At 42.4% G+C, this 7,698-nt stretch overlaps 1 protein-coding gene across 2 annotated transcripts in view; it reads left to right on the top strand.

The window, feature by feature from the left end:
* Tti1 (TELO2 interacting protein 1) overlaps nucleotides 1-7,698 on the top strand; it is a 41,563-nt gene that overhangs the window by 4,477 nt on the left and 29,388 nt on the right. Inside the window, exon 1 of one of the 2 annotated variants that reach the window (XM_013010914.1) lies at nucleotides 7,497-7,567. The exons of the other annotated variant lie outside the window; for it this stretch is intronic. The gene's annotated coding sequence lies outside the window, so the exon portion shown is untranslated. Of the gene's footprint in view, nucleotides 1-7,496; nucleotides 7,568-7,698 lie in introns of those variants that run through there. 2 annotated transcript variants of the gene reach the window in all.

Genomic DNA, 7,698 nt, shown 5'->3' with positions numbered 1-7,698 from the left:
TTTTTTTTTTTTGCTTATGTGGTGCTGAGGAATCGAACCCAGGGCCTCATGCATTGCAAGGCAAGCGCTCTACCACTGAGCCACCTTCCCAGCCCCTGGCTTTAAATTCTTGATCTTCCTCAGCCTCCTGCACACTAGGACAATAATTGGTAAGAGCCATCACACACAGACAACTTCTTACTTAGTTGAAATGGGGTTGTAGTATCCTGCCATTGGTATTTCAGTACCTTAAGCTTTGCCACATTTTTTTCCTATGCTGGTCCTGGGGCTTGAACTCAGTACCCCACACTCTTACTCAGCTTTTTCACTTACATGGCTGGTGTTCTACCACTTGAGTCACATCTTCAGTCCAGCATTTTGCTGGTTAATTGGAATTGGAGTCTTACAAACTGTCTGCCTATGGCTGGCTTCAAACCTTAATCCCCAGAGTAGTTAGGATTACAGGTGTGAGCTGTGGTGCCCAGCTAAGATTTTTTTTGTCTGTGCTTATTCAAGCAACTATATTTATATTATTCTCTCATCCACTCATTTTTTTTCTAAAACAAAAAGGGTGGTCTTCTGAAGGATTTTTAAATGAAAAACTCACTTTCCTTAGAGTTACAAGGCTACTTAAGTAATCTTTCCTATAGTATTAAGTTGCAGTCTTTTGTGTTTTAGCCATTTGATCTGTGCTAGGGTTTGGATACGGTCTGAGTGTCTTCCATATCTTCCTGTATTGCAATTGAACCCTAATTGTGAAGATTGAGAGGGTAGATTATGAGCTTTGGGGAACTGATTAAGATTAGATAAGGTAATTAAGATGGTGTCCCCATGTTTGAAGTAGCCTTATAAAATGATAGAGCCTAGACAGATACACAAATAAGGAGGTTGACATGTGGGAGTGGACTGTGAGTCCTGTGTGACAGTACCTTGTAAGGGATAGATGGGAACAGGGCTCACCAGTAGAGCTGAGCTGGTGGGGATGGAATTCCTACTTGATCTACTTAACTGTGGGTTAGAGGCGCTCATACAACAATTTGTGAGAGGGGAAGTCTAGGCTTCTTGGTCAGTCTATGCTGATATGGGTGGGACCTTTCTTGAGTGTTTGGCTAGAGCAGAACAGTTGTCCAATGGTGAGGTCTAGCTCACATGCAGTGATGATATCTTTCAATAAGTGCTGTGTCTTTGCTCCCTTCTGGCCTGTGCTTGTGACAGACCTTTAAAGCAAACATCCCACACAGCCTCAGGTTTGTGGTCCTCCCATCCCAACACGTCCTTCTCCCTCCATGAGAGGTTTTTGGTGGTGGTGGTGGTGGTGGTGGTGGTTGTGGGCCTTGAACTATGGGCCTGGGCACTGTCCCTCAGCTCTTCAGCTCAAGGCTAGCACTCGACCACTTGAGTCACAGCACCACTTCTGGTTTTCTGGTCTTTTATTGGAGATAAGAGTCTCATGGAGGGCTGGGAAGGTGGCTCAGTGGTAGAGTGCTTGCCTTGCATGTATGAGGCCTTGGGTTCAATTCCTCAGCACCACATAAGCAGAAAAAGCCAGAAGTGGAGCTGTGGCTCAAGTGGTAGAGTGCTAGCCTTGAGCTGAAGAGCTGAGGGACAGTGCCCAGGCCCAGAGTTGAGGCCCCATGACTGGCAAAAAAAAAAAAAAGCCTCATGGACTTTCCTGCCTGGGCTAAAGTCTGATCCTCAGACCTCAGCCTCCTGAGAAGCTAGGATTACAGGTGTGAGCCACTGGCATTCAGTTTGTTTTGTTCTTTTTTTCTTTTTTTGTCAGTTGTAGGGTTTGAATCAGGGTCTGGGTACTGACCCTAAGCTTTTTGGCTCAAGGCTAGTGCTCTTCTACTTTAAGCCACAGCGCCACTTCCCATGAGAGCTTTTTTCTTGATGTTCAATTTCCAAATCCCTTCTGCTCTTTCCCCCACCCCACCCCCTCTTTTTTTTTTCTTTTTTTGTCAATTGTGGGGCTTGAACTTAGGGCTTGGTCACTGTCCCTGAGCTCTTTTTCTCATAGCTAGTGCTTTACCACTTTGAGCGCCACTTCTAGTTTTCTGTGGTTAATTGGAGATAAGATTCTCATGAACTTTCCTGCCCTGGCTGGCTTTGAACCATAATCCTTAGATCTCAGCCCCCTGAACAACTAGGATTACAGGCATGAGCCACCAGCACCTGTCTTTTCCCTCCTTTTTAAAAAATTTCATGTTTGTGTGATACAGTAAGTACCTTGTGATCAACCATCGTATCCTTCAAGTGTGTGTAAGCTGCAATACTATATCCATATGTCTTCACCACCTGATGCCAGAGTGTCACATAGTCCATCCATGTGATATGGCAGGAGGAGGCAGAGTATAGCTTGTCTGGTGGAGTGAGTTTGTTCATACTGCCCAATGGTAGGTCTCTTCTGTCACCTCTGCCATGGCTGCTTCTCAAGACCACATAGAGATAGGTACACTGAACTTGGAAGGTTTAGATGGCTGGCCATTAGCAGACAAGAGCTGTTTATTCATCCTTATGTTTATTCAGTTACTAGCTGAACTCCTAATCATTTATTTGTTCTACATGCCTCATCCACCCCACTTTCTGAGCCAGAACACCACACCCCTCCTTCCACATTAGTTATATAAACATCAAACTTGGCAGCAGTACCACTTTAAATAATCAGGGTTGCACTTTTCAGGAGTAGAATCTATGACTCCGAAGGCTCTAAATCTCAAAACAATTCCTTCTATAATTGACATATTGTCACACAAGTGCGATTTCATGGCCATCCCATAAAGCTATATGATTGCCTTTTATAGTCATATCAAAGTAGCAATGTGTTATACTGTCTCCCGTACAGAAATCTGGTTTATATATTTCTAAGCCTTAACCCATTTTTTAGAAAATCACTGATTGTAATACATCTCCATCTGGACAGACAACCTTCCATTGAAAGAATGTACCACACTCTATTCACATTACTGTAGCATGGAGTAGCTTCCATTTTAGGGCAATTGTGGATGCCGTTTTCTAGAACACATCACATTTTTTGAGTAGTATGCATTTCTGTTGGGTGAGATGGCTAGATCATAGAACATGTGTGTGATCACCTTTATGGTAATAGACACTGCCAAAATGTTTTCCAAAAGTAATTGTACTGACATGCCCACCAGCATTGCATTGGAGTTATTGTGGCCTTAGATCTCTGCCAATACTAATATTTTCCTTTCCTATTTTTTTCTTTTCTAATTTAACCCTTTTATTGGGTGTGTAATGGTATTTCTCTGTGGATTTTAATCGATTTTTCTGACTAATAATGTTGAATGTCCTTTCCTATGTTTGTTGGCGTGTAAACGTCCTTCATGATGTATTTATTCAAGTCCCCCATCTGCCTGTTGTCTTCATGATATATTTTTAAGCTGTTTTAAACACTTAGGATGTGAATGTTTTATCAAATATATAGCAAATAGCTCCTCTCAATTTGTGGGTCACTTTTTTACTCTCTTAGTAGGGTATTTTAATAAACACTTATTTCCTTCTTCCTTTTTCACTCCCTGTCCTTCCTTTAATAGGGTTTTGTACTGTGGTTCAGACCAGCCTTGAATTCATGATCTTTCTGCCTTAGCACCCCAAATTCTGGGATTAAAAGTATGTACTACCATACCTACCTAACAGTTCACTCTGTGTGTGTGTGTGTGTGTGTGTGTGTGTGTGTGTGTGTGTGTGTGTGTGTGTGTGTGTGTGTGTATGTACTGGGGTACTGAACTCAGGGCTTTGCATATGTATGCACACTCACACATACACACAGAGCAATTCCCCACTTATTCATACTTTGCTTTCTGTGGTGTCAGTCAACCATGGTCCAAAAATATTGTCATGACTCTTTCAAGAGAGAGCCATCATTGAGATGGTACATGCCTGTAATCCCAGCTACTCAGGAGGAGGAGGAGGTCAGGAAGATCATAGTTCAAGACCAGCCAGGGTCAAAAGTTAGCAAGACCAAATCTCAATCAACAAATCAGGTGTGGTATGTGTCCATGGTCCCCATCACACGTGTAGATATAGGTAGGAAATTACAGTCTGAGCCAAAAACATGAGACCTATTCAAAACATAACTAAAGCAAAATGAATTGAGGACTTGGCTCAAGTTGTATAACACCTACCTAGGAAGAAGAAATCACTGCAAAAGTCCTGCTGGGATTTTGATTGGGATTATGATTCTTGTCCAGGGGTGATTTTTGGCTTTTGACAATGACTGGCAACATTTTTGAGTTGTCACACCTAGGGGAGTGCTATGGCCACTAATGGAGAGATGGATGACTAAGATCTAAAGTCCATGTGTGGTAGGACAGCCCTCTATCAGCAGATGATTATCCAGCCCAAAATGTCAGTAGCACTACCATTAAGAAACTAAATACTGGGTGCTGGTGGCTCATGCCTGTAATCTTAGCTACTAAAGAGGCTGAGATCTGAGGATCACGGTTCAAAGCAACCCAGGCAGGAAAGTCTGTGAGACTCTTAGCTTTAATTAACCACCTGAAAACCAGAGGTGGTGCCATGGCTCAAAGAGATAGAGCACTTGCCTTGAGTGAAAAAGCTTAGGGATGGTGCCTAGGCAACTGAGTTCAAGACCCACAACTGACCAAAAGAAAGAAACAAACTCTGGATTAATGCAGTCAGTTTTAGTCAGATTTCTGCCTGCCATCTTACTATTAGTTTTCTGTTAGGCTCATTCCTTTTGCTTTTTTACTCTCTTTTGGATTAAAATACACCTATCCCTATAAATTTGTTCAGTAGATATTTCTTTATTTAGGATTTATCCTCAGATTTCAACATACATTCAACAATCTTGAAATGTTATGGTCTAATAGAAATTATTTTACCACTCCTTGGTAGGATTAGGCACTTAGAACACTTAGCTTCTTCCTCTTCTGCCTTTTTTCCATCCTTACATTCTTGCATTTTAGCTTTCTATGTACTTAAACTCCAAAAAGCTATGTTGCTGTTTTTGTCATAAATTCTGAAGACATAGTTTGGGAACCATCACCCTGGAAGATCCCAGGACAGGTTGTCTTCATGAAACTATTTAGGTAGGAGCTGGGAAGTTGGCTTAGTGGTAGAGTGCTTGCCTCACATGCATGAGCACCACATAAGCACCTCAGCACCACATAAGCACCTCAGCACCACATAAGCAGAAGTGGTGCTGTGGCTCAAGGAGGCCACTAGCCTTGAGCTGAAGAGCTGAGGAATAGCACCCAGGCCCAGAGTTCAGCACCCACAGCTGACAGAAAGAAAGAGAGAGAGAGAGAGAAACTATTATTTAGGTGAAGAAGAGAGATGTAGAGCCCCAGGCTCTTTCCTCATCCCTTTAGTGAGAGACCTTCTGATTTTGTGTGTGTGTGTGTGTGTATTTTGTTTTGTTTTGTTTTGGTCCTGTCGGGGCCTGAACTCTGGGCCTGGGCGCTGTCCCTCAGCTCTTCAGCTCAAGGCTAGCGCTCTACCACTTGAGCCACAGCGCCACTTCCGGCTTCTTTCTTTTTGCTTATGTGGTGCTGAGGAATCAAACCCAGGGCCTCATGCATGCAAGGCAAGCGCTCTACCACTGAGCCACCTTCCCAGCCCCTGATTTTGTGTATTTTTAATATTGGATTTCCACTTAAACATTTAATATTGGATTTCCACTTAAACATTTAATATTGGATTTCCACTTAAACATTTTATTTGAAAACTTTTCCATGCTAAGAGGAAAAAGTATGCCATTATTTCTTTTTTGGTGTTTCATCTATTTGTTTTAGTCCTCTATTTTGTAGTATGAGCAGTCTTTCCCCAAGTATCATGGGTGGTACCTTCTCTAAATCCTACTTAACAGGTGAAGGAAGGTCTTAGTGTATGTATAGGGCTTGGGGGCTACAGTCAGTAGTTGCTAGTCTACTGTCTTCTAGGCTCTACTACTGCAAATGAGGAGTTCAAAGCCTCTCTCTTTTTCTTTTGGTAAGTCATTTCTCCCTGAAAGCATGCAAGATTTTCCTCTTTATCTTTATTGTTCAAGAATTTTACCAGAATGTGGCTAGGTCTGAATCCTTTAGGCTCTTCAATATACAGATAAATCTTTTGGCAGCTAATGGAAGTGTTTCAAATATTTGTTTGCTTTATCTCCTCCATCTGTTCCCTTTTCCCTTCCAAATTCCCAGTTATTTACATGTTGTCTCTCCTGGATCTGTCCTCAAGTCTCACAGTTTCAATCTCTTTGTGTTCTCTTTTTTTTTTGAAGAGACTCTGAATGCTATCTTTATTGCCCTAGTTCCATTTTTTTAATTGTGAAAGTACCGTACAAAGGGGTTATAATTACACGGGTAAGGTAATGAGTACATTTCTTATCAAGCATTGTTGTCTCCTCCTTTGTTTTGTGTTCTTGTTTTAAGAGAATTCTGTGTAATCTTCCAGTTCATTCAATGGGTTTCAGAATTAGCCACCTCCTATCATTATTATTATTTCATCAATTTAATTTTTGGTATAGAAAATCATGTTTGTTTTTCTAAAAAATCCTTTTTTATTCTGTAGATGACCTCTCCCTTAAGTGGTCTTTTTATTCAAATTCTTACCTGCCTCGTTAAATAGTTGCGTTAATCTGAAATTTATCACCTCAAGGAGTGATGAAATGCTTTTCTTCCCTCTGACTGCTGGGTCACATTTCCTACTCAATAATTCAATGACCATTTTCAGGCAGAGGAGAGCACAGCAGCCTCTGGATCAGCAGTGTGAACCAGTGCCCATGGGGTATTACTAGTTCTTGACTAAGCTTAGTGGCACCCACATCTGGCATTTTCTTAGTCTGGGAGAAAAAGGATTTAAGCTTCTTCCTTCACTTCTTGGGGCCATAGACACTCAGAGATTCCTTGCCAAGAAGTCTCCCAAAGATCAGCAGTTCCTTCCTGGTAGAGTCTATGGAGCTCAGTGAGCCAGGCTCTCTCCAGGGTATCAGAGTTCTGATCAGACCCTGCAGCCATCAATGAACCCAAGGGGACAATCCAGCCCAGTTCTGGAGTGAGAAAGTCTTGGCCCACACCCAACAGGAACTGCTTGCCACTAGATCCAGATATGCTCATTGAATTGTGGGTAAAGATGGGAGGCAGAGACTTTTATCATCTTTCCAGAAACCCCTAGCAAGTGGCAGGGAGAGCAGGGGGAGAGAGAGAAAGAGTGAACAAGACGATCCCTAAGCCTCCCTCCAATGGCAGCATTTTACAGTTATATATGTTTATTATCTCCAGCTTCAGCTCATTCCTCAGTACCCTTGGGCCACACTTTTATGTCTTCCCAGTATGCTCTGCTTCCCTGAAGGGAATATTTGAGACTTTTATATCTTTCCTCAAACCCCATGTTTATCCCTCTTCTTGTTCACTGTCAGCCCATGACTTTGAATTTCTCCTCCTAGAGAAAAGAGAGACTCTCAGTATGAAGTTGCTTGGGAAGTTGCTTGGCTTCTTCATTTACCTCTTAACCTGCCTCCTGTGCCTGCCTGCCTGCCTGCCTGCCATCTTTCCATCCTATGGAATCTCTTCGTGTGTGACAGTGTGTGCTCTTAGTTTTCCAGTCTCTCCAGGTACTTCCCTCCCTTTTGTGATGCTTTCAGACTCACCTGATGCTTCTTCCACATTACTGGCTGCCAGGGGATCTTTTCAATGCATAAAGTCAGTCATATTGACACCTGCTGCCCACTTAAAGCTTCTCAGT

The sequence above is a fragment of the Dipodomys ordii genome, unplaced genomic scaffold (assembly GCF_000151885.1).
Source record: "Dipodomys ordii isolate 6190 unplaced genomic scaffold, Dord_2.0 Scaffold13, whole genome shotgun sequence".
Taxonomy (NCBI): Eukaryota; Metazoa; Chordata; class Mammalia; order Rodentia; family Heteromyidae; genus Dipodomys; species Dipodomys ordii.
The sequence above is the reverse complement of the archived record's forward strand: the minus strand, read 5'-3'. Positions and strand labels throughout refer to the sequence as shown.